This window comes from Pelodiscus sinensis, chromosome 2, assembly GCF_049634645.1.
Source record: "Pelodiscus sinensis isolate JC-2024 chromosome 2, ASM4963464v1, whole genome shotgun sequence".
NCBI classification, from domain to species: domain Eukaryota; kingdom Metazoa; phylum Chordata; order Testudines; family Trionychidae; genus Pelodiscus; species Pelodiscus sinensis.
The window spans coordinates 103,013,453-103,032,385 of record NC_134712.1 but is presented as its reverse complement, the minus strand read 5'-3'; the positions used below and the strand labels follow the sequence as shown (position 1 = coordinate 103,032,385).

The 18,933-nt window shown below is 42.2% G+C and overlaps 1 long non-coding RNA gene across 1 annotated transcript in view; it reads right to left on the bottom strand.

The window, feature by feature from the left end:
* Positions 1–835: 835 nt before the first annotated feature.
* The window catches only part of LOC142827152 (uncharacterized), a 131,477-nt gene continuing 113,379 nt past the window's right edge, over positions 836–18,933 (bottom strand). Inside the window, exons 2-4 of the long non-coding RNA XR_012901611.1 lie at positions 8,439–8,634; positions 5,945–6,078; positions 836–4,457 (exon numbers count right to left, since the gene is read on the bottom strand). This is a non-coding gene — a long non-coding RNA (uncharacterized LOC142827152). The remainder of the gene's footprint in view (positions 4,458–5,944; positions 6,079–8,438; positions 8,635–18,933) is intronic.

Sequence of the window (18,933 nt, the reverse complement as noted above, 5' to 3'; positions counted from 1 at the left end):
GCACAAGCAGGTGCTCTCAAGTATATGGACAACTCACTTTCAAATTCTGGTAATTCAGAAAGGAAAAAGAGGGAAAGCTCTCACCTCCAGTGGCTGATGTTTTTTACAGTGTCCACTAATATTTTTGGCCAACTCATGGTTCAGTTCATTCACATCTTTCTTCTTTACCATCTCCCAGGGTGTTTCTCTTCATGGTAATTGCATTCCTTCCTTTTACCACTTTAAATCCTACATCAATTTTGCAAGACTGAGACTTCCTGCAGACTTTAATAATACTGGGAGGTCTGTGACTCAGTATGAATTTGCGGTGATTTTTGTTAATATTAGTGCAATAGCTAGTTCTGAAACATTGATCTTTAGGACACGTTACCCCAAAGGCCAGAATTATAGTGTGTAGTATTATATATATATAGTGTAGTAGGAACAAACTTTCCAGTGTTGTTAAAACAATTAGATTAATATAGAACAACTGTAACCTTGATGTGCTGAATGGCATTGATTCAAAAATGTTGTGGCAGACCTTTGAAGGTTATAAATAATATTTCCTCAATGCATGCACACACATACACACATACAAAGGAAAAAGAAATAGGAACAATTCCAGCCATTGGAAGATGTGACGATTTGCTAAAGCAGCACAAACATATGCTACTGTACTTAAAGTGGTCAAAACTCAAAAGACACATAAAACATTCTTTAGTTTAGGGAATGTTTTTAGAAAAAAATCAGATTATTTTGGATTGAAAGCATAAGGTTTTAATATTTTCCTTTTAATATCAAGAAATTATTTTTATAAATCCTTTCCCTCACCCTTTTCTAAAGTAAGTTCAGTACTCATGGAAGTGCTGGAAGTCTTAGAAACAGAAGTTCTTTATGTAACCACACAACAGGTTCATCACAAACTTCTGTGCTATGTATTACAGGGGATATGAACTTTTGTGCTTCAGGGTGTGGACTCTAAGCATATGTCTACACTACGGTCGTTTTTTCTGACAAAACTTGAGTTATATCCACACTGCAATCACATTCTTCCGAAAGTAAACCAAAAGAACAGAGGGTTTTTTCTGGTGTTGGTATTCCTCTTCTATGAGGAAGAAGACTTTTTCCAAAAGAGCTCTTTCGGAAAAAGGCGTATGTGGACGGGGAAGAGGGAGTTCTTTCAGAAGAAGAAGAAAGAAAAAAGCACAGGTGCCCTGGTGGCCACTCCGTCCATAGTAATCACAGCTTAAATGTGAGATAACGTCCATTCACTGTGGACACTATCTTTTGAAAAAGCAGATCGCTTTTTCGATGCGCTTTGTGTGTGGACATGCTCTTTCAGAAGAAGTTTTTTCGGAAGATCTCTTCTGAAGAAAGGTTCTTCCAAAAGAAGCCTGCAGTCTAGACATAGCCTAACTGATAAATGCTGGGGGTGTGGGGGGACTTCCTTTATGGATATTGTCATCTAAAGAGCAAACATTCAATAGCCATAATAAAACAACAGCTGCAAGTGAAATTGAGATGAAAATGGGGAAACTAAGTAAAATTCACTTATGCCCTTTTAAAAACCCTTTATTAAAACACTTGCTTATGCAGGGTGTTCCTGCTATAAGTTGCCCTGGTATACATCCATTCCACACTAAATTCGTTGATGCTTGTAGGAACTGATGCATTATGAGTCCTCCAATTCCCCACTCTTAAGTCACGCAAAAAACCAAAACAATTTGTGCAAATGGAAGTCAGCCATGGGAAAAAACCTCCCCACTTTAAGTTGTTTTGCTATAAGTCCACGTTTTTTGGAATGTATCTTGGACTTATAGCGAGGACAGCCTGTACATAAATAAAGGACTTGGTGGTTCATTTAAGTGGGCAACTAATTCATACCACACCCTGAGTTCCATTTGTGGTTTGTTTAGCCTGGGAGACTACGGTAAGTTGTGTTGGAAAACATGGTAAGTAGCAAGTTTTAGCTGACAAGATTTAAATGGGACATTGCATCTAGTGTAGATAGGGCTAGTCAAGTTTTAAATGTTTTGGTTGTGGTTAACACGAGGGGATATTGACTTCAGTGAGATTACTCACATACTTAAGTTAAGCATGTATTTAAGTTCTGCAGAGAGTGCTGTGGAGAAATAATCTAATTCAAGCATGTCAGAAACCGTAAATGGTTTCAAAACAGTATAAATATAACCTCTGAATGCAGACGTGTTTTCCGTAACTTGGAGTCTGTTCCTATCACACTGAAATCAATGGGAGCTTTGATATTCGCATCATCAGGAAAAAGGGGTCAAAAGTATACTACAGGAGGAAAAGTCATGTAAGAACAAACAAAAAACTTCCCAGAATATTATAAAATTCTACTTATAATTTTGATATTTTTGGGAAAAATGACATTGGCATTGCATGAAATGCCATGGCAATAATGAACAATAAATAGAAATTCTTCACCAAGTTCTCAAGCCACCCTGAATGAAAATTATCTCTCTAACAGAGAGGCTAATAATACAGAAGAACTCAGTTTATGCCATGCAGGAGTATAATGGTGAATAAAGAACTAATCTCAAACTTTGTTTTTTCCAGTCAAATACCAGTGACATTAAACCTGTCTGGTTGTTCCATATGAAAGAGGTACAGAATTACTGAGAGCAAGTCAGAATCCGCATGCTTTAGCCAGAGCCTATGGACCAAGAGTGGCGCTGGTCTGCTATGAAGATTTATGGCTTGGTACATTTGGAAATGGAGGGAAATCTCCTCTTTTGCTTGAAGAGTTCCATTACCTGATTTTCTCCTTAATCTAGTTCATAGAAGCAAAGATTAAGAGGTGACTTGATCATATAAATATCTGTTTTAGCATCAGTTTAGAGATCTTTTTTCTTGTCTGATCCTAGACAGCTCTTTAATCTTACACACAAAGTCACAAGGTCCAGAGGATGAAAGCTGAAGTCAGGGGGAAAAAAAACCAAATTCAAAACAAGATACAAATCAGAAAGTGTAACGTATCATTGGAACAAATTACTAAACGAAATGGTAGAGTTGTCATCACTAGAAGTCTTGGATATCTTTCAAAAAGCTCTAAAGTAAAATCTATGAATATGGTCCAGTTCAAGGTCAGACCAAGCTGATCATAATGGTCTCCTGAGGCCTTCCAGTCTGATTATTTAAAATCCAAGCTCTCTGATGTTCACAGCGTGGCACCACAGTAATCATAACCTACCACTGTATTATATGCAACATGCAGTTCTGTTCCGTTATCTCAGAACCTATTGCTCAAAGATGGCTATATATGGTATCTTTATCTGATTTCACCAGAGCAGTGGTAGAAAGTGAAGAAAACCTCGGTAATAGGATGCAGCACTAAGGGTTCTTTAATACCTGCAATATGCATTTATATTACAGAATATGTGTCTATGGATTATACTTAACTTAGTGTTTTAAAGAGATTATTTCTCCTGTCAAGGTGCCCAAAAAGTAATTTATCAGGCTGGTTTTAACAATAGGTATAAATAGTAATCTAATTATATTTGAGAGAGATTTATAACTCTAATTACTACTGCTTTAAAATTTCAAAGGGACTGACATGAGCAATCAACACATCCCATACCGTGAATCCATCTTGCTATTGTAAAAACTACCTGCCAATTGCATGTCAGCAGAATGACAGGATGTGCAGCACACTATCTGAAAAATTAGCAATTCCATAGCTTTAGGTATATATTGTATGTGTTCAGTTCGATGCTGAGGCATAGAACCTAGAAAATATTAAATATGAAAGTGCCACCTTGAAATTCTATAGCTTTTTTGGTTTTATTTTATCAAATATTTTCTCTGTCAATATGTCAACCAATTTGTTCTGAAGCCCTTAATGGCCTGATATAGTCAATAATCACAAAAACTATATTAAAAGAACACACAGGTTACAAAGTCAAGCACTCAAAAGGTAGAAAATGCTGGAATTCAGGTCACACCCAGCCTTAATGGAGTCCAGCCAGCACTGGATGGTGAGAAGCTGAAGCAAGCTCAGTGACAACGTAACTTTCAGAAACTTTAACTCTTAAAGTAGAGTTGCCCATACTGTGGGACATGCCCTCCTGGCGGCCATGGAGGAACATCTGGGGGGGCATAGTGGGGAACAGGGCAGCCCTCACAGGAGGTGGGTAGGGAGGAAGCACCCACAGCCCTGCTCTTGTCCCATGCCCAGCCATGTCCCTAACTTTGGACTCTGAGCCTGACTGCATCCCCAGTCTCAGTACAACTTTGTTCTTCTTTGAGTAGTGTCCCCGTGGGTGCTCCACTGTGGGTGTCGGGCTTGTCCTGGTGCCGCAGATTGGAGATCTTTTAGCAGTCGTCTGCCAGACCGTGCATGTGCGTCGGCCGTCTCATGGCTTTTCGCGCTGTTTCTGGTCACGTGGTCTGGCTCCCGCCAGTTCCTCCTAACCGTCTTCGGGCGCAGACGGAGAGAGTTCCCTCTCACGTTAATCCTGTCAGGAATTGAGAGAGGAGAAAGTTGTATATAGTTAGCAATTTCATTCATTAGTTCATACTCAATAGTTAAAACTTTAGTTTTAGTTCGTGCGTTCACCAAAATATATATATATATATATATATATATATATATATATATATATATATATATATATACACAAAATCCTTCTTCTACCATGCTGGGATCACAAGGCTTTAAAAAGTGTGCAACATGTTGGGAGTCAATGCCTGCATCAGACGGGCATCCTTCCTGTATAAGGTGTTTGGGCAAGGGACATATTCTGCAAAAATGTCCCCATTGCTCGAAGCTGACGGCTTGAGCTAGACGGCTTGATCGGGAGATGCGGCTCAAAATACTCTTATTTGATAAGGCACTTCAGCTGCAAACAGACTCTTTGGCTCCATCTCAGCCCCTCCCAACAGCGAAGCGCCAGCCTTCTCCAAAGGCGACACATACAAAGAGAAGGCCTTCCCCGTCTCACTCTTTGCCACCAACCCGAGTGAGCACAGGAGATAAACCAGGCACCTCGGGATTGTCAGTGGCCCGTTGGCCGGATAAAGAAAAACAGGTGCGCAGCACATCAGCTCCGAGTCCGGCACTACATGGCTCTGCAAGCCAAATCATCACTGGTCCCGGCACCGACCAGAACGGCGTCGAGTCCCACAATGGCACCGACCACATCGGCACCAAGTCCATCACCGGTAAGGGCGACGAAAGTCACAAAAGTAGCCTACCCCATCGCCAAGCCCGGATCAGGAGGCATTCTCTCCTGAACCACCTTCACCATCTCCATTAATCCACTCCGCCCACTTGACATCTAGGGCTCGACACTATTCACTCAGTGTATCTCTCTCCCCAAGATATCATCATCAGCACCATCATCTGTCACCCTCTTCACCATGCTCACGAGGCAGATCCAGATCTCCCAGGTCCCCCTCATTCTCCAGGGGCTCCAGGTATAAAGATACCTATAGAAGTAACTACCACCACAGATACTTACCGTACTATGACAACCGGTGGCATAGGCACAGCACTCTCTGAGAATGCTACTCCCATTCACTTGTTCACTCGGCATGCAAATCACCTTCATGTGCCTGATCATATACCACCCGTGACAGGATCAGATCCCCCTCTCCTCCTACGGCGAGGCCACCCACGCCCACTGGTAATCAACCAATACCAGAAACAGAGCCCTTCTACATACCATTAGGGCTCACTCTACCAGGGCAATGGCGTCTTCTTCAGCCTTCCTCAAGGGAGTCCCCCTCAAGGACATATGTTGAACGGCCACATGGTCCTCAGACCTTACATTTGCAAAACATTACGCGCTCTCGAATATGATTATGACTGACGCAGCAGTGGTCTCAGCGGTGGTGATACACTGACTCCAAACCTGCCTCCTTCCTTTCCAGCTACTGCTGTGGAGTCATCCACAGTGGAGCACCCATGGGGACACTACTCTAAGAAGATGAAGTTACTCACCTAGTGCAGTAACGATGGTTCTTCGAGATGTGTGTCCCTGTGAGTGCTCCACTACCTGCCCTTCTCCCCTCTTCGGAGTCTGTTGATTATGTGTCTCAGGTCTCGACGATCAGGAGGAACTGGCGGGAGCGAGACTGCATGACCAGAAACAGCGTGAAAACCCGTGAGATGGCCGATGCACATGTGCAGTCCTGCAGATGACTGCTAAAAGATCTCTGATCTGCAGTGCTGGGATGAGCGCAACACCTACAGTGGAGCACCCAAGGGGACACACATCTCGAAGAACCATCGTTACTGCACTAGGTGAGTAACTTCGTCTTTCTGGCCCCACACTAGGTCCCAGCCTCAGACATCGTCCATGGTTCCATTTCTCAGCCTAGGGCTGAGCCTGGAAGCAAGTCTGGGAGTGGAGCTGCACCCAGCCTCAGGCCCAACTCTGCCCATCTCTGGCCTCAATCATAACCCAACTTTGGCTCCTCCCAGCCTCTGCCCCTGGCTCCAGTCTCTTCCTGGTCCCATACTGACCCCCCAGCTGCAGCTTCATCCTCATCCCCTTACTTCTGTCCATGTTCTCCCTCTCTCATGGAGTCATGGCCCTACACTCAGACCCACCTCTGGAGGGAGAGCAGTCAGGAGTAAGGAGGTGCTCCACCCTAAAAAATTTGGGGACCACTGTGTTAAATTCTAGCGAATCCTTACTGAGAATACACAAATTGCTATTTTTTCCCTCAAAGTGTTATAACCTGGCCAAATTTGAGCAAATTTTCACTAGAATGGCAAAAGGCATATTCCTAACACAAAGGTCATCTGCCAAATTTCAGGACACTGCTTCAAAGCATGGTGGTACTAGAGTTGTACAAAATAAAGGACACTAATTATTTTAAACATTGGAATACAACGTATTTTCCCCTAGTTTCATTCTTGCAGACAGGTGAACTGTTTTGCCAAAATTTTCCAGAAAAATTCAGCCTGAAGCAGACACCTGATTACAAAATTTGGGCTCCAGCATTTAACATTTGGCAAAGTTATAAACAACTAATGCCAGGGTTTTACTGGGAAGTGTTGGGCAGCTTTAAATGATAGATGGTGCTCTCATCAAACTGGTGCAAACCCTTCTAGTTCAACTTGAGTGGTTTATTTCAGAATAATTAGTTAATCGGGAGCAGGTGTTCCACTATACCAAAATCAATAGTTATAAAATGAAATAAGAGCATACCCACACGGGTTTGAACAGGTTTCATGAAAACCAGTAGACAATGCCAAAGAAACATATGAATCAGTCATATCAGATCAGACTGCTGGTGACTAGGTATGCTATCTCTGGTGATACTTTAGAGAAAATTAATTCCCAAGGAGTAATGCATCTGGCCAATTGTGCAGTGCTTTAAATTAGGGAAATTTTCCTTCCTAACCTCTCTTCAAACAGTCACTTATTCCATAAACCTTTAAGGATATGTCTACTCCCAGTCTAGGCAGGCAGACTTGTGAGCAGGCTAGAAAGAGCAAAATAGATGTGGTGGCCTGGGCAAAGGCCTGGCTAGCCACCCCAACTTGGTCCAAAGATGCTGGGTGAGCTGTCACCCTGAGTTGCTGCCTCCTCCAGACTGATGTTTTTATTTAGCATAAATGTGCCCACTTAGGATGAAAAACATTCTTCTAACTGCAGTGTAGATGTACCAACAGCATTTAACTAACTAAATTTCTTCTGATCATAACTTTGCACAACTCTTCCTTCATGTCCTCCAATTTAACTTCCATAAGCTCTCAGATGTCTCACATGCAGTGACAATTTGGGCTAGCTGGTCATAGATAGAGGTTATGTATTGATAAATTAGATGTGATTCACTTAGTCATACCATCTTTTCATCAAATAGCCAATCAGAGCACTGAAACTATAGAACGAGAACAAAAATACTAGCCATTTGGTCTGTATGCTAGCTAGGTGTTAACAAGTTTTGATGCTGTCTGCATTGCTGGGATGTTTATTTTAGATCACATTTTGGTTCCACTGTTTGGTCACTGTCTGTAAATTTCAACAGGCATACTTGCTGAATCATCTTGTATGTCAACATCATAACATATCATGTGTTTTCTGGCTGACACAGTTCCCCTGGTCTGAAAATCTGTTGAGTAGGTCTTTGATACACCTCTGTAAACTCTCAAAGAGGCCTAATTCTCTTCCCAAACTGATTTTCCACCAATGTAACTCAGTGCATCAAGGGAATATATGCGTCAATATGCCTTGAGGATCTTACAAAGGCATCATGGGAGAAGAATTGAGGGCCGGATTGTGCAAACCACTCATGAGAGTCCTATATTCAGAGAACATGCAGGGTGAGATTTACATTAGAACAGAGGTTCACAACCTTTTTCTTTCAGAGTCTCCATCCCCAACATGTTCTATATACTCAGTGGCCCACCAGTGCCATAATAATTGGTTTTCTGCAGATAAAAGCCAGGGCCAGCATTAGGCAGTAGCAAGCAGAGCACTTACCTGGGGCTCCATGCCACAGGGGTCCCAGCAAACTTACACTGGTCTGGCTTTGGCTTCAGCCCTAAATGACAGGATCATGGCCTCAGGCTTCAGACCTAGATGGTAGGCTTCAGCTTCCTGCCCTAGCCCCCAGTGAGTCCAATGCTGGTCCTGCTTGCAGTTTCCGAGGGGGCCCCAGACCTCCGGTTGAAAATCACTGCATTAGAACATGCTAGAAATAGTTGAAACTTGAAATCAAAAGGAAAATCTCACATGTGTTTAATATCCCCTTTTCCTGTTTGGAAACACCACCAGACAATCTCTAACTCTTAGAGTACAACAAGGAGAGAAACTGCTTCAAAATCAACCAATTAAAGCAATAAAATATCTTCTCTTTGAGGCACAGTTTTGGGTTTAACACCTTGCCAATGATGTATATCAAAGTTCATTGCCAAATTGTCTTCTTGTGATAATGGTTCTTCTGCATAGCTGTAAGTGATTACAGATAGCAGATGTTAAATGCATTGGATCTATGAAATACTGACATACTGTATTTAAAATATACAAGCAGCACATGAAATTTCATGTCAGAGATAAAAAGTATCCCAGGCTCTCTTCATTATCAATTGAAAAGGCTGATTCTGCAAACTTAGGTTTTGAATCAGCAAAATTCTTACATGGTTAATTTAGACACATGGGTAACATCACCTTCCAGCTAGTCACCTGCCTTCAGTACTTTGCTGAATTGGGACATAGTTCTTCTTTCCAAATGAAGAATGATGATAATGTGGTATTAAAAGTTTGTAATTCTCATTACATAAGAGAAAATATCTGATTAAAAAAACTATTAATGGCATTTGTTGGTCTGCAGTTATTTTAATCTTTACCAGCAAGAGGTGGCAAATAACTGTAACCTCTCTTCAGTACAATGCGCTCCATATGCTGACCACATTGTATTTGTGAAAGTTTTTCTGAAAACATTTTTTTGCTTTTGCTACCTATTCTGAGGTCTTATCCCCTTATTGTTTGAAATGTATCTGCATCCTACCTTCCCACAAGCCATGGGAACTGTAAAAGATTAATGGGATTTGCAGCTGCTAGCTTTACTTCCTGCAGCATTTTCTTTGGGGTTTAGAATTAAATCAGTTGTAAAAGGCGCTTGTTTTGGCACTCCCATGAATCAAAGTTCAGCAGGGAAGTATACGCCCCAAGAATGCATTTTCCAAGTAATATTTGATGCTTAATATAACTTTGATTTACTTTGAAATATCAGTGCACTTTACAAGGGAAGGTGCCATTATTCCTATTTTACAGGTGAAGTAGCTGAGGCATACAAAGGTGAAGTGATGTGTCCAAGATTATGTGGTGCATCCACGAATAGAACCCACTGCATTTAATATGTTGAATAATGGAGACACTTGTGCCAACTGGCTGGTTTCTTTGGAATGGACACACTGCTGCAGGAGTGCCTGCCTTGCTGCCTACTTTATAGATTTGTGTCACTGACTCTCTGTGTGCTCTTGTGTAAGTAATTTAGAACTCAAGTTTAGTTCTGTTAAAGATCAATGACAAAATTTCCACAGATTTCACAGAAAGCAGGATTTCATTTGTCTGTTAAAAAACCAGATATAATAGATTTTTCAAAGGTCTGTTGTGAAATTTAGTTAATGTTTTACATACCTGGAAACAAATTGGAATAAAGATGCTACTTATTGTTACCTCCTTCTTCCTCAGACCTTCCACCTTTGTTCATTAGGAGACTGTTTACTTCAGAAGTTTAGCTACTAGAGTTTTAATGGGTATGATGTTATCCTGGTTTATAATGCATTTAACGGGTAGGCAAAGAATTATACAATTATTTAGGAACTAGAGATTATCTGTGAAATTTGGTTCCTAATTTGGATCCAAAATATTTCTTCAAACTTGGGGTAGGAGTTACAACATTATCACGCAAAAGCGACGAGGAGTCCTGTGGCACCTTATAGACTAACTGAAGTGTAGGAGCATAAGCTTTCGTGGGCAAAGACCCACTTAGTCAGATGTATGTAGTGGAAATTTCCAGAGGCAGGAATAAATATGCAGGCCAGGATCAGGCTGGGGATGACGAGGTGTATCCAATCAAGAAGGATGAGGCCCACTTCTAGCATCTGATCTGGAGGTGTGAATTCCAAGAGAGGAGAAGCTGCTTTTGTAGTTAGCAAGCCATTCACAGTCTTTGTTTAATCCAGAGTTGATTGTGTCAAACTTAAAGATGAACTGTAGCTCAGCAGTTTCTCTTTGAAGACTGGTCCTGAAGTTTTTTTGCTGCAGGATGGCTACTTTTAGATCTGCAATTGTGTGTCCAGGAAGATTGAAGTGTTCCCCTACAGGTTTTTGTATGTTGCCATTCCTAATATCAGATTTGTGTCCATTGATTCTTTTACGTAGGGACTGTCCTGTTTGGCCGATGTATATAGCAGTGGGGCATTGTTGGCACATGATGGCATATATTACGTTGGTGGATGTGCAGGAGAATGTACCAGTGACAGTATGGCTGATCTGGTTAGGTCCTGTGATGGTGTTGCTGGTGTATATATGTGGGCAGAGTTGGCACCGAGGTTTGTTGCAAGGATTGGTTCCTGAGTTCGAGTTATTATGGTGCGGTGTGTAGTTGCTGGTGAGAATATGCTTCAGGTTGGCGGGTTGTCTGTGGGCAAGGACCGGCCTACCTCCCAAGGCCTGTGAAAGCAAGGGATCATTGTCCAGGATGGGTTGAAGATCACTAATGATGCGTTGGAGAGGTTTTAGCTGGGGACTGTAGGTGATGGCCAGTGGTGTTCTGTTGGTTTCTTTCTTGGGCTTGTCCCGTAGCAGGAGGCTTCTGGGTACACGTCTGGCTCTGTCAATCTGTCTCCTCACTTCCTCGTGTGGGTATCGCAGTTTACAGAATGCTTGTTGAAGATCTTGTAGGTGTAGGTCTCTGTCTGAGGGGTTGGATCATATGGAACATTATCATGGTTGGTCCAAATCAAAAAGTTTGTTTCTAACTTGAACCGATGTAATTTAAAAATGTAACTATCGAAAGCTCAAATAGACTTTGTCATAAGTATGTTACAGAGTCTTCTGGAATCCTGTCTGTCTTGTCATCATCTTTGGTCTCTGTTAGACTTCTTTAGATTCCTTTTGTTCATATGGAACTCAAATAGGTTTCTCCATCTTGAATGGAGAGATTCCTTTTTCATAACATTGTGACTACGTCTAGACTGGCATGATTTTCCAGAAATGCTTTTAATGGAAAAGTTTTCCGTTAAAAGCATTTTCGGAAAAGAGCGTCTAGATTGGCATGGACGCTTTTCCGCAAAAGTACTTTTTGCGGAAAAGCGTCTGTGGCCAATCTAGATGCGCTTTTGCGCAAAAAAGCCCCAATCGCCATTTTCGTGATCGGGGCTTTTTTGCGCAAAACAAATCTCAGCTGTCTACACTGGCCCTTTTGCGCAAAAGGGACTTTTGCCCGAACGGGAGCAGAATAGTATTTCCGCAAAAAGCACTGATTTCTTACAGTAGGAAGTCAGTGCTTTTGCGGAAATTCAAGCAGCCAGTGTAGACAGCTGGCAAGTTTTTCCGGAAAAGCGGCTGATTTTCCGGAAAAACTGGCCAGTCTAGACACAGCCACTGTATGTTAGGGTGTTTATAAGTGTTTTTGTTTTACTTTCAGAACAATTTGAGTGTTTTTGTTTTACTTTCAGGACAGAACTGGAGCTTATATATTTTTGATAGGATTCACACTGTGTTGAGATTTACGCAGGAGGATGTGTATCTAAAGGAGAATAGACATACAGCTTTCAGAGAAGAGAGAACTGGCTGCCCTATCGATGACCCTTCCCTGAGAAGTAAAAGTAGCTGATATAGCCTACCATCCTAGTTCAAAGGAGGTGGGTGCCAACCAGTAATGGAACAGGAGAAGGGAAGGCAAAACTAGGAGTTAAAAAATTCACCCAAATATACACAGTGTGTTGGTCCTTGCTTGTGGGAACTAGTTTTACTGCACTGGTTAGGCGAATCATGAAGTTGTCTTTATATATTCCCTCCGAGGCATTCAGACTCTTAAAAATTCTTGGCAGAATTCCAGTTTTTCTACAGAAGTCTGTTCCACTCAGTCTTTAGGAGTTCAGCATGGGATTTGCTGTCAGATTTTTAGGGCCTGATTCATAACAAATATTCACATTATTTTTATGGGACTTTTTAAGAATTTACCCAGAGAGAGTCTGCATACATGTTAGGTGGAGGTAGAGACAGAGAAGTTTGCCAGCTTTATTAGGAAAGAGAAGGAAAGAGGGCTTTCACAAATTTGTTAATGATTTCATACATACATTTCTGCTTACATACTATTCAGTACCTGCACAAATCTTCAGTTTTTCCTGTTTGCAATGGTCATGCAGTGCTTTAATTGCCTTGTAAAAATGAAGAGGGAGGGAGAAATCCCTCTACAGCTGAAATGAATAAAAGCTTATAGGCATTTTATGTTGTTTTAAAGAAATCGGGCCCCTTACAGTGCTGTAATTATTTGCTTCTCCTGCTCCCTGGTTTACAAAGAGCTTTTTCTTAGATAACCCAGCCCTTCATTTCTTTAAACCACATGTCATGTTCTGACATGGATGCCATGAACTTGCAGTCAAACATCTGCCTTGGAAAGCTGTCAGTCTTGGTCTCAAATATCACAGCTGTATGTTCATCCATCTTGTCAGAATTCTCTCTCTCTGTCTCTCCTTCCTTGCTTTAAAACCTCATGCCTTTTAAGTCCACTTGAATTCTTGCCTCCCTGACATGGTGCCTCAAGACACAAGTAGTACAGTATCTCTCTCTGCTCTATTTCCCAGAGTCGTGGGGAAAAGAAGAAACCCGTAGGTATCAATTTTTTAAAATCCCAAACCAGCTACTGTACCTGTCACTTCAGGCAGCTGAATTTCATTAGTACTGACAGATGTGTGACAAGCCCTAATTGAGGACTTGCACCTGCGGTACTACAGCAACTGCTTCTTTTTGGATTGGAGATAAAGTCCCTTTCTTAGCCTCTTCTGTTTAGAGGAACCATATTCTATTGGAAGCACCTAGTGAATTGGGATTTTTAGGAACTTTTAAGGGGATGTGAAAGCTCTGAAAACCCATCTGCCCAGGAAAGATATCTCTTTTTTTTTTATTATGTGAAAATGTCTCCCAGCATGTAAACCTCACGCAAGACTGACTAAGCTAAAGAGGAACCCTGGGGACTTCTTAGGAGAGTATAAAAATCATTCATCAATCCGCATAGAATATGTTCATGTGTGCAAAACATGCTTACAACCTTATACATTCTTCACCTTTTAATCTTTTGTAGCTAGCTGCTTAAGTATATCTATTGATTGTTAGCTCTCTCTCCAAATTACATATAGAGACTCTAACTATGAATAACTCTATCCTGGAGATAGACCAAATGTTACCACACTTCTGATAATCCCACTTCCACGCTTTTGCAGTGTGCAGGGTAGCGTATGTAGACCAGTGGTGTGTCACAGCCCACCAGCTGCTCTGGAGATGACGTCTACAGAAATCTAATATCTTATTTTGACTAGAAAATGCAAATGGGTCTGGTGGTTTGTGGGTGGCAATTAATTTGGCTGAGCGGGCAGCGTAAGCCCAGAACATTTTAAACCTTCCAGTACGTTACAGACCACCAGTGTGCTACTGACAGTTGTTCACCACATTGCTTGTTACCCTCGCCACGCCACAGACCACACATCCTAATGTGCTTCACGGGCAGAAATGAGGGCATGAGGATCACTGAAAATTGTTAGCTTCCATGCACTCTTGCTGCAGAAGACACACCCATGATATATCAATATGTTCCCAAAGTCTGCTACGAAAATTCAATGTTCAAAGCTCCATTACAATGTAATGTCTTAAAAGTTAAGAAAGAAATCGAAATGGCAATCTATTAGAAGTCATATTCTATATATTAGTGTACTATGTTCTTGTCCCTGAAGGTAGTCATGTTTCATGGGGTCAGATTGTATGTAGCCCTTGTGTAGGTGCACAAGACAGGAAAGTGCAAGAGGCTGTTTTCCTTCTCTCCTCCTGCAGAAGGGGCTGATATAACTGGAGTCCACTGCATTGTGAGAAGTCTACTCCTTCTGAGCACTCCTTAGGGGTTCTAGTTACTCAAATGGGGAGGATGGAGGCAGGGAAGATGAAAGCCTTGCAGGACCCCCAGACAAGATGAGGGAGAGTTTGACTCTGTGCTCCCCAAAGAGGCAGGGGCTCCAGTAGAAGGGGTGGGACAAGGAGCAGCCAGCCCTTTTCACCTCCTGGACCATGGCATGCCCCCTTTACCGTTTCTTAGCTTCAGTTTCAGGGTGTGTCTAGACTACTGAGTTTTGTCGACAAAAGTGGACTTTTGTTGACAAAACTATACCTGCGTCTACACTACTGCTGAGTTCTGTTGACATAACATCGACAGAACTCAGCAGTTTTGTCGACGCTGGTAAACCTCATTCTACGAGGCATAACACCTTCTGTCGACAGAGTTCTGTCGACAGAAGGTGTTATTACCTGTAGGGTTGTGTCTAGACTACAGGGTTTCGTCGACAAAGCAGCTTGCTTTGTCGACAAAACTGAATGTGTCTAGCTGCTCTATGTCAACAGAAGTTTTGTCGACAGTATCTGTCGACAAAACTTCCGTCGACAAAACCCTGTAGTCTAGACGTACCCTCATTCTACCAGCCTCCTGTGCTTCCCTTTTTTGGTCTCTTCTACCTGTTCTTTTTAATCACCTTCCTTTCAAGATCCCGTCTCCCTTCTTTTTTCCTTATATTTTAGCTATCTCCTTCCCAAAAAAATCCTACTCAAAACATTTTTTTTAAATCAATCAATTGTAGTACTCACATGTCACTTGGGGTATGTCTAAACTGCAAAGTTAATTCAAACTAACAGACGCAAGTTCGAATTAACTTTGATAGGCGCTACACTAGCAAACCGCTAGTTCGAACTTAATTTGAACTAGCGGAGCGCTTAATTCGAACTAGGTAAACCTCATTCCACGAGGACTAATGCCTAGTTCGAATTAAGTAGTTCGAATTAAGGGCTGTGTAGCCACTTAATTCGAACTAGTGGGAGGCTAGCCCTCCCCAGCTTGCCCTGGTGGCCACTCTGGGCACCACCAGGGAAACTCTTCTGTCTCCCTCCCAGCCCTGGAGCCCTTAAAGGGGCACGGGCTGGCTACGGTGCCCGTGCCAGGTGCAAGCCTGCCAGCACCCAGCCAGCAGACCCTGCACCTACATAAGAACATAAGAACGGCCGTACTGGGTCAGACCAAAGGTCCATCTAGCCCAGTAGCCTGTCTACCGACAGTGGCCAACACCAAGTGCCCCAGAGAGGGTGGACCGAAGACAATGATCAAGTGATTTGTCTCCTGCCATCCTTCTCCAGCCTCTGACAAACAGAGGCCAAGGACACCATTTTATCCCTTGGCTAATAGCCTTTTATGGACCTAACCTCCATGAAATTATCTAGCTTCTCTTTAAACTCTATTATAGTCCTAGCCTTCACAGCCTCCTCTGGCAAGGAATTCCACAGGTTGACTACACGCTGTGTGAAGAAGAACTTTCTTTTATTAGTTTTAAACCTGCTACCCATTAATTTCATTTGGTGTCCTCTAGTTCTTCTATTTAGGGAACTAATAAATAACTTTTCTTTATCGGCCCTCTCCACACCACTCATGATTTTATAGACCTCTATCATATCCCCCCTCAGTCTCCTCTTTTCTAAACTGAAAAGTCCCAATCGCTTTAACCTCGCCTCATATGGGACCCGTTCCAAACCCCTAATCATTTTAGTTGCCCTTTTCTGAACCCTTTCCAAGGCCAAAATATCTTTTTTGAGGTGAGGAGACCACATCTGTACACAGTATTCAAGATGTGGGCGTACCATAGTTTTATACAGGGGAAGTAAGGGTATGTCTACACTACCCCCCTAGTTCGAACTAGGGGGGTAATGTATGCATACCGAACTTGCTAATGAAGCCCGGGATTTGAATTTCCCGGGCTTCATTAGCATAAAGCCGGCGCCGCCATTTTTAAAAGCCGGCTAGTGCGAACCCCGTGCCGCGCGACTACACGCGGCACGGACTAGATAGTTTGGATTAGGCTTCCTAATCCGAACTATCTGTACACCTCGTTCCACGCCTCGTGGAAGCATAATCCAAACTATCTAGTCCGTGCCGCGTGTAGCCGCGCGGCACGGGGTTCGCACTAGCCGGCTTTTAAAAATGGCGGCGCCGGCTTTATGCTAATGAAGCCCGGGAAATTCAAATCCCGGGCTTCATTAGCAAGTTCGGTATGCATACATTACCCCCCTAGTTCGAACTAGGGGGGTAGTGTAGACATACCCTCAGATATTCTGGGTCTTATTTTCTATCCCTTTCTTAATAATTCCTAGCATCCTATTTGCATTTTTGACCGCCGCTGCACACTGTGTGAAAGTTTTCAGAGAACTGTCCACGATAACTCCAAGATCTCTTTCCTGATTTGTCATAGCCAAATTATCTCCCATCATACTGTACGTATAGTTGGGGTTATTTTTCCCGATGTGCATTACTTTACACTTATCCACATTAAATTTCATTTGCCATTTTGCAAAAGCGACGAGGAGTCCTGTGGCACCTTATTGACTAACTGAAGTGTAGGAGCATAAGCTTTCGTGGGCAAAGACCCACTTCGTCAGATGCATCTGATGAAGTGGGTCTTTGCCCACGAAAGCTTATGCTCCTACACTTCAGTTAGTCTATAAGGTGCCACAGGACTCCTCGTCACTTTTGCAGATTCAGACTAACACGGCTACCCCTCTGATACTATTTGCCATTTTGTTGCCCAATCACTCAGTTTGGTGAGATCTTCTTGGAGTCCCTCACATTCTGCTTCTGTCTTGACTATCCTAAACAGTTTTGTATCATCTGCAAACTTTACTACCTCACTGCTTAACCCTTTCTCCAGATCATTTATGAATAAGTTGAAAAGGATTGGTCCCAGGACTGACCCTTGGGGGACACCACTAGCTACCCCTCTCCAATCTGAAAATTTATCATTTATTCTTACCCTTTGTTTCCTGTCTTTTAACCAGTTCTCAATCCAAGAAAGGACTTTCCCTCTTATCCCATGGCCATGTAATTTACACAAGAGCCTTTGGTGAGGGACCTTGTCAAAGGCTTTCTGAAAATCCAAATATACTATATCTACTGGATCCCCCTTGTCCGCATGTTTGTTAACCCCTTCAAAGAACTCTCACAGATTAGTAAGACAGGATTTCCCTTTACAGAAACCATGTTGACTTTTCTCCAATAAATTATGTTCTTCTACATGCTTCACAATTTTATTCTTTACTATTGTTTCGACTAGTTTGCCCGGTACTGAAGTTAGACTTACCGGAATGTAATTGCCAGGATCGCCTCTAGAGCCCTTTTTAAATATTGGTGTCACGTTGGCTACCTTCCAGTCATCACGTACGGAAGCTTATTTAAAGGAAAGGTTACAAACCACAGATAATAGCTCAGCAATTTCCCATTTTAGTTCTTTTAGAACCCTTGGATGAATGCCATCCGGTCCCAGAGATTTGTTAACATTAAGTTTTTCTATTTGTTCCAAAACCTCCTCTAATGACACTTCAATCCGAGACAGTTCCTCAGGTTAATCACCCAAAAAGGACGGTGCAGATTCAGGAATCTCCCCAATGCCCTCAGCCGTGAAGACTGAAGCAAAGAAATCATTTAGTTTCTCCGCAATGGCTTTATCGTCCTTGATTGCTCTTTTTATAGCTCGGTCATCTAGGGGTCCCACAGGTTTTTTAGCAGGCTTCCTGCTTCTAATGTACTTAAAAAAATTTTGTTATTTCTTTTTGAGTTTTTGACTAGCTGTTCCTCAAAATCTTTTTTTGCTTTTCTTATTACATTTTTACACTTGATTTGACAGTGTTTATGTTCCTTTCTATTTATCTCACTAGGATTGGACTGCCACTTCTAAAAGATACCTTTTTGTCCCTCACTGCTTCTTTTACATGGTGGTTAAGCCACGGTGACTCTTTTTTAGGTCTCTTGCTATGTTTTTTAATTTGGGGTATACATTTAAGTTGGGCCTCTATTATGGTGTCTTTAAAAAGTTTCCATGCAGCTTTCAGAGATTTGGCTCTAGTCACTGTGCTTTTTAATTTCTGTTTAACTAACCTCCTCATTTTTGTGTAATTCCCCTTTTTGAATTAAATGCCAGGGTGCTGGACTGCTGAGGTGTTCTTCCCACCACAGGAATGTTGAATGTTATTATATTATGGTCACTATTCCCAAGCGGTCCGGTAACGGTTATATCCTGGACCTGATCCTGCATTCCACTCAGGACTAAAATCGAGAATTGCTTCTCCCCTTGTGGGTTCCTGCACTAGCTGCTCCAAGAAGCAGTCATTTAAGCCATTGAGAAATTTTATCTCCGCTTCTCTTCCTGAGGTGACATGTATCCAGTCA